Source organism: Lissotriton helveticus, chromosome 5_1 (assembly GCF_964261635.1).
Source record: "Lissotriton helveticus chromosome 5_1, aLisHel1.1, whole genome shotgun sequence".
Taxonomy (NCBI): domain Eukaryota; kingdom Metazoa; phylum Chordata; class Amphibia; order Caudata; family Salamandridae; genus Lissotriton; species Lissotriton helveticus.
In genome coordinates this window covers 629212193-629220686 of record NC_136065.1, presented here as the reverse complement: position 1 = coordinate 629220686, position 8494 = coordinate 629212193, and the positions used below count along the sequence as shown (strand labels likewise).

Genomic DNA, 8494 nt, shown 5'->3' with positions numbered 1-8494 from the left:
GGACGCTCATTGTTCCCCAGCTCCTTTCCAGACAGAGAGTCAAGGGCATGGCCCGATTTGAAAATTACTTCTATTCGAATAGATATTTTAAGCAGAATGAAAACAGTCCTTCTTCAGACGCCTACCAGGCTCTCGTCATCAAAAGAAACGTATGATCTACAAGTCGCAAGGACGACTGCAGAGATACATACATTATTATCAACTAATTCCCCCGTACATTTCGTGGAAATCCTGAATGAAATCTTAAATATTTCTGATACCAATGGGGTCTCAAAGGTATTTAAGACAGTATTTTCGATGGCATTAACACCATTCAAAGCCATACTGGGTATTTTTCCAGATTTCGTCCATTCGATTTTTGGCGGACTTCCCCTGATCCTGGGACTAATTGCAGGAATCCTATTCTTAGTCCTTATTTTTCGTTATGGCAACCCATGTCACAGACAAAACTCTTGCGACAAGGGAAGAAACAATCCTAGCCATTGGATACCGGGACCGGATATCAAAAATCCTGGGACTCTCCCGGCTTAGAGACCTGAACATGACCTGGTTTCTATCATTTCGACCAATGTGGCAAAGATGTGTTTTACCTGTATTGAGGTGTTTGCTATGCGGAGAAGAATGCGTGTTAGACACCTGTCTGACGCTACAATCGGATGCGCCGATGGATGCAGAAACATTGTTGAGCCCGATCAAGGTTCATGCTTTGTGCTGCCCTCAAAGGCTACCAATCCTGATGACGGCATTCGTGGAAGCTTCACCACTACGATTGATGGGTAGTGAAGTTCAAGATGAAAGCAGCATCGAACAGGTACGACCTTCTGTCAGTAATGCAAATCAGAATGTCAATGGAGACAATCATGCGCAAGAATGCATGATTACACCTATTTCCGAGTTAGTGGAACTTTCCCAGGAAGCTGTTGACAGTTTTTTCGAAAGCCTAAATGATATGATGTTCTCACCCGAACAGAAATAGAGATTTTTGAGCAAGCCCGCACACGGCGTTCCCTGAATTCGGCCTTCAACTTTAAAAATAAAGTCACATGAACATTTTCGCTCCAGTTCACAGACAGCAGTTTTTCAGCAGCCCCAAATATTTTTGCATATTTTTCGGGACACTATCTTCTGCTTAAAGTAAGAACTATTCTTAGAGAACTAAGGTTTCAAAATTTTAGATAGCTTATAGACATTAGCTGCCCGCTGGCATGTTCATAAAGATATTTTATTCTGTGATGGAATGGTCTCGAAACTTTTTTCTGTCAGAAACCATTTCATGTGTAATTCTCATATACCAAATAAGCAATAATGTATACAAATGCAATTACTTTGGCATTTTTCTACAGCTTGAGTGCATACCATATATATATGTCTGCAATTTTTCTCAGTATATTTGAAAATTTCAAAATGCATTTATGTATTTTGGGGTGGTAAGGTATACACACTACTCTATAGTATGTTGTACTATGTTATACTATGCCTAGATTAGTAAATATGTCCATAGTTAGCGTGGAGTGGGTGTCATGTATTCCTATCGGTTCTGAATCGATCCCCCTATTCCTGACCCTATTCTAGTTAAACAAACCAACAAGTTAACTAGCAGTCAGCCCATAAGGCAGAAAACCCCCATGATGCAGATACCGTTATCTGACGCAGTCACACTACGGCACAGGAACGTGTTATCTGATTAGGTCATAACGCTTGCGATCTAATTAGACAAGCGATATTCCTCCAGCCCCTGATAAGGCATACGGAGTTCTCATAACAAATCAAACCTATGACAACCTGGGCAAAACCCTGCGGCCATTGTTTTGATTTCACCGAGAACTTTAGTAAAAGAATGTGCTAACGAGCAAATCGTATGACATCTTTATTGACGTATCTATGTCCATCCTTACGTCAATCTCGGCACCTTAAAGGTATAAATATTACCGATCTTGCCATATGCAAACACACGCGTGGTGACGAGACGGAGCAGCCATACTTGCCGAAGCCGAGAGCAGAGCAGACCCCGCTGGCAGCAGCCCCGCCTTCCTGACGCGCTGAGAGACGCGCTGCTTTCTCCTGCCGAGAATCCAGCCCCGGCGTTTCTGGGTAGCCCTCGCAGGCAGCCTGGAATATCGAGAAAGAGATACCATTCCTCATTCATCCTAACTTCCAGGTACAGAACTGAATAACCCCTCACAGAGAATTCTTTAGTTATTCACTTGGCAAAAACAAACTTAACTTAAACTGTAACTTTCTATTCCCGCCCACGTATTAGGCTTAGGTCAGGTACACGGGGTAGGCGTATTTAGAAACACCAGTTGAGTACGTTTAGTCAAATGTATATGTGTATGTAAATATATTTTATTCATTTTAAAACATCTTATGGCTTAGAAACCATATCAATGTTTTTACAGTATTACTTTATACTATTGCTTTTAATGTATGCACTTTACTTAGCTATAAGTATTGCAATAATATCGATCCATTTCTCTTGTATGAGAAAAGAGACTGATCAATAAATAACACCTTTTTATTGAACACGCCCGTCTCTTCCTTTTCTCTACATTCTGATGAGACTAAGAATGCACGTACTGACTGAGTAAAATAATTTGCCTTTTGTTCACACGACTCTCGAGATTGACTCTTGATTAGGGGAGAGCAAAGTTGTCATGTTCTATGGTTGTCAGAAACTAAATCCCTTCTTGTCTAATCAGGGAAGTTAATTCCTCCTTGAACATTCGAGAAAGTTTCTAGCGAACTCTGAGCTATGCTGGCAAACCCAAAACTTAAGTCTAGTATCGACAGTAGTAGACCTAGTTAACGTCTGGCCTAGGCCTTTACTGCTGTAGGTATTATTCCAATGCGCAGAGCCTATTGGGAAGATAGGAACTACACTACAAAGGGGGGGCTGTTTTACCTGGCCACTAAGCTAAAGAAATCTCTACCTCGATCTAGTTTGTTAGAAAGGTGGGAAGGAAGGTTTGTCACGGTTTTTGACAGATGAAGGTATATACCAGATTGACGAGTCTGAAATACTCAGGTCTATTGTCTCAATTATATATAACCAAAAAGGGGCAATTACCTTGAAGTCCGTGTGTTCACGTAGTATTTCTATATTATTTAATTTTTGAAAGCCAATTCTATTGAGTTGTTTCTTTGGCTCATATGTCCAATTTCATACTCCTGTAAATCACAAATATGTGATAAGTTTTACACTGATATAAGTAGTGATTTTTAATCTCGTTTTTGTAAAAAGTTTTGTAGGTATTGTAGACAAAGGCTGGACATACCTGTAGGTAAAATGCCTAGGCATATGATAAGTTCAGAGTTGTTATGCCAAAAAACTGTATTGCTGGTCGTCTTTACATAGTTAAAATCCAGAGGCGCCTAAGTCTTGTCCTTTGCAGGATTAGATTCCGTTTCTCTAGACAAAGTGTATAAAGATCAAGGGCCAGATGCATCATGCATCCATTTTGCGATTCCTTATTAGCGAAAAATAAGGAATCGCTAATAAGGAATAGCAAAATGGAATGCATCAAGAAATAACTACATAAATTGCGATTCCTTAGAATTCCTTAATTGCGATTCGCAAATTGCGAGTCGCAATTAATGAATACCTCCCCATTCATTCCTATGGGCCCAGAGGCCCATAGGAATGAATGGGAAGACAATCTCAATTTGCGAATCGCAATTAGCGATTCGCAAATTGAGATTGCGAGTTCAAGGGAGCAGGGGTGTCCAAAGGACACCCTGTTGCACCCCTGATTTTGATCTGTGCACATATGTTGCGCACACACATGCCCTTAGGGCATGTGTGTGCACAACATGAAACTTTAAAATATGCACAAAAGTGCATTTTTCTAAGTTTTTGCAAATTACCACGAAGTTGTACTTCGTGGTAATTTGCGTGCCCTATTAGCGATTTCGCTATTTTTGAAACTTTCATGCATTGCATTTAAGGAATCTCAATTTGAGATTCCTTAAATGCAAACAATCGCAATTTAGCGAATTCTCTATTAGCGATTTTTGCATTTGGGATGATGCATCCCAAATGCAAAAATACCGGTCGCAAAGGGGCAGATTCTGAGAATCTGCCCCTTTGCGACCGGTTTTTAGCTTGATGCATCTGGCCCCAAATGTGGGTAAGTTGGAGACAATGTTATTAGGGAATTGCTGGTCCGAGTGGCCATCAAATTGCATGCGCTTACCTAATGTTCCGCTAAGAACTGCTCGCTTCTCTGGGTATATTCAATGTTAAAATTATGGAACCAGAGGCATTAACATCATGTCCTCGTGTTATAGGGTTCTAAGAATCAGAGAGGGAGAGAAAAAGGGTCTGACGGTTAAAAAGTACCCTGTTTGGTTCAATCCCCGTTATAATCTATCATCCTATCCTAATGCTGGCGCTTACCTGTTGTTTTGCGATGGACTGCCTGCTTCTCTGGTTCTGCGGGAAATGCCCGGTGACAGAGAGCGCCGTCTTTTAATACTCCATCTCGCGTTTGATTCGTCCAAAAATTACCCAATCGGGTTGATCCTAGTCTAAGCCTCTAGATTAGCATACTAGGGCTTGAGTTGATGTGTCCCTATTGGTGAGTTTCTTTATGGTGTTATCCCATTGGCTTAGGACAAACTGTCAAGGAACTGGGTCATGTGACAGAGGGGTGGGTCATGTCTCGGAAAGAGAATGTGTATGTGGAGGTCCTAAAGGCCACCTGTTTCCTTCTCTGGTTGTTTTGTTCTTGCAGATGTTTCTGCATTCGCCGCGGATATGTTGACAGACTATGTGAGACTTACTTTATCTGTGTATGTTTGTGAAGTTATGGCCATACCGTTATATGTTTCTAGTTTGGAACCTATATAAGGGAGCTGGGGTCTAGAGATGGCGTAAGCCCGTACGTAATCTAGCTATGGGAATTCTACAGGGCAAGTGTCATAGTCTTAATCAGCTATCTTATAAACTTTTAGATGGAATGAGTTTAGAATTTGATAATTCGTAAGAGGAAAGTAGCTCAGGTGATAGCATGGTGACTTGTGTTCTTATGGTATATTTCATGTTTACTTGGGGATGGACGCTGATAGGTAGCATATTGGTATTTGATGGATGCTGAGAGCAGGTGACCAGGAATAAGATTCATGTAGGTGCTATTTTAGAGAGGGAATATCTCTAGATATATATATATATATAAGGTGATTAACATGTAGAGTTATAGGGGCAGGGTGGCAATTATGGGCTTATTAACTCAGGCGATCTAGATACATTTTGTCCAATCCTCCCTGGTGTTTAAACCTTTGAGGATGGTATTCAAGAAACAGAAATACCACTGTTCCCTGGTTTTTCTCAATTTATCAGTGTCTCCGCCTCGTCTGGTAGTTCTTATCTTCTCTAGAACGAACCAGCGTAGATCATCACAAGTGTGATTCTCCTGTTTGAAGTGTTCTGTTAAGGGCGCACTGCTTTTGTTTGTGCGAATGGCAGATTTATGCTCTAGGACTCTGAGTCTAAGTTCCCTACTGGTTTCCCCACGTAACCAAGGTTGCAGGGGCAGATCAGTAGGTACACCAAATTTTGGCTCCTGCAGTTGTTGAATGTCCTAGGGGTTAGGGTTTTGCCATTAAATTCCAGACTGCTGCCTGTAATGCAGTGCTGGCATATCGAACAGGTCCCACATTTGTGGTTGCCTGAGGCTATTGGCCCTGTCAAAGTTCGTTGGGTTTCAATTGGTGGTTTGTATGTGTGAACAAGGCTATTGCGTAGGGTTTTATTTCTGCGGTAAGAAAACAGAGGTTTGTTAAGTTGGGTTTCATGGTTGAAGTTAATGATGCGCCAGTTCCTGTTGACAATGTTCTTAATTTGATTACTCAGGTGTGAGAACTGGGTTACAAAGACTATCTTGTCTGGATCATTTTTCTTGTGTATTTTATTTTGATCGAGGAGACTGTCTCGGTCGTAAAATCTTGCCCGTTTGAGAGAGTTTTTTATTAATTTATGGGGATAGCCTCTTTCCTTGAGTTTTTTTGTTGTGTTCTCGGAGTGTCTATAGAAATCTTCGAGGTTCGAGCAGTTGCGTCTCGATCTAAGGAATTCTCCAAAGGGCACATTGTCCCTTTGTGCTTTGGGGTGATTGCTCGAGTAGTGGAGGAGTGAGTTCTTGTCCGTTGGCTTGGTGAAAAGCTCCACTTTCAAGAGTGGTTGGTGGTCACTATCCTCTCTCACATCTATTCTAAGGCTCACAATCCTGATCCAACTGTGCATACTATGCATAATATAATCTATTCTTGACTGCGAGCTACCACATTTAAATGTGTTTAGGGAGGATTATCACTCCTGTTATTGGTCACCCTTCGGTTGCATGCCCTTAGGTGGTGTTCGATGGTAAGGTGCATTATCTGTATTGCGGCGTTGGTACACCGTTTTGATGGTCCAGCCTATAGCTGGGGCAACCCCCTGGCCATGTCCTCTTCCTATGTTAGACTTTCTAGGCCGTATAGTGGTTCATAGGTGCAGTTAAAGTCCCCACATACAATTACAGTATCACCGGGGTCTACATGGTCCAGGGAACTGACAAGTAATTCAATAATCTCAGAGTTGAGATTTGGTCTGGTTGGTCTATTGTAGACGTTAAAAAGGTAAACATTTTCATTGTTGTGAGTGCTCGTGTCTAGGTATACTGCCAATAGATTGGGTGAGTCTATAATATGGGTATTGGTTTGCATTCTCAAGGATATTTTGATCCATATTACATGCTCCCCTGACGATCTTCCTCTCTGTGATGGGATAGCATTCTTGTAGTATGTTTTATATCCCAACTTAAATGGGGGGGTTAGTAGCCATGTCTCCTGGAAAAGCAGAGATCAAATTTATCTATGTAGCTGTGCCAATCGGATCCTCAAGTATTTGTTTTAGGCCTGCAACTTTCCCGGAGACTATAGCTATCCAATTGGTCCTTTTGCTAGTACTTTATGTATTTGGATATTATGGTCCGTGCGGCAGAGGGCACCCTCTAACCCGCTAATGTTATTAGAGGCGCTACTTGCACCTGCTTCTAGTAGAGGACCATCCTTGTTTAGGTGGGGCGCCTTCTGCTGGGTCATGTCGCTGGGGCGGATATCTATATGGAAATAATCTAGGAGTCTGGTGAGCTGCCTTCTTGAGTCAGTCATTAAGTTCTAAAGTGGACCACTAGGTCTTGCATCTGAAGGTGAAGAGGTAGTTGGCATAGGGGTATGAAACGCTTTTCCTGAATAGAAGAAAGGTCAGGGGAACAGGTTCGGTAATCTAGGGCAAGGAGGTTTTTGGCCAAATCTGGCCCTTTACTGTCAGCTCGATGCATTCGAATGGTTGGCCTGGTAGTGTGAATCTGTGCACCCTAGTGATGTCATCTCTAATCACTGAACGACAGCCTCTAACGTGGCAGATCCAATGGATCGCTTTGTTGATCAAGGAGTTCCCCCCCTCATGTCCCTGCTTCGTGCCAAGTTTAGGGACATTAACCATAAAGATTTTGTGGGCAGGTGGCCTTGAGACAGGTTGGTGTTGCTATTCCCTGTGCGATTTCAGGAGCCATGCACACCCATTGGATTGAGAGGATAATCGACTCAATTGACAGTGGGGTTGGGAAATATTTGAATGGGGAGGACAGCAGTAGGATGTAACTGGGGGGCCCATGGGTAGGGGTATCCCTTTGGCGTAAGTTTAAGTGATAGGAGGGGTGATGACTAATTTTGAGGTGTGTGTCGTCTCCAAGCGTGGGTTTGGCCAACGATGTGGACGATGAGTCATTCTGTAGTAATGATTTGACTAGTGTGGTAATGTCATTGATCATTGCTCTCAAGGTCCCTACTTTAGCCCTTACGTCGATAATAAGCTGGTGGGTAATTGAGTCCAGAGGCTCTTGGTTTGGGACAGCTGTGACGGCATCCACGGACTCAAGAGGATGTTGAAGTAGGTCTTCCTTGGGGTCATCGGGTAGGGCCATGAGGGGAGTGTACCTATTGGCACAGGGAATGGTGGGTTATAACTGAAGAATCCCAAGGCGGATCCGAGGGACCTCAAGAACTTCCGGCCCATCTCCCTGCTCTCGTTCCCGGCGAAGGTCATCGAGAAGACCAGCAACAGACAGCTGACCTACTACCTCGAGGAGAACAACATCCTGGACCCGTCCCAGTCCGGGTTCCGCAGCAACCACAGTACCGAGACTGCCCTCATCGCCGCCACCGATGACATCAGGGCCCTGCTGGACAACAGCAAAACCGCGGCCCTCATTCTCCTGGACGTATCAGCCACCTTCCACACTGTCTGCCACCGCACCCTACACACACGCCTCCACAATGCAGCGATCCAAGACAAGGCTCTGGAATGAACCACCTTCTTCCTCTCTGAGAGAACCCAGAAAGTCTGCCTCCCCCCTTTCCGCTCCCAAGCATCCGAGATCATATGCGGCGTACTCCAAGGATCATCCCTCAGCCTAACATTGTTCAACATCTGCACCGCTCGCCCATGTCACCT

General features: G+C 43.3%; 1 long non-coding RNA gene across 1 annotated transcript; it reads right to left on the bottom strand.

The window, feature by feature from the left end:
- Positions 1–3066: 3066 nt before the first annotated feature.
- On the bottom strand, positions 3067–4281 carry LOC144753315 (uncharacterized). Its single transcript, XR_013594292.1, has 3 exons — positions 4194–4281; positions 3276–3409; positions 3067–3168 (listed from the first exon to the last, which is right to left on the bottom strand). It is a non-coding gene; the product is annotated as an uncharacterized LOC144753315 (long non-coding RNA).
- Positions 4282–8494: the final 4213 nt, after the last annotated feature.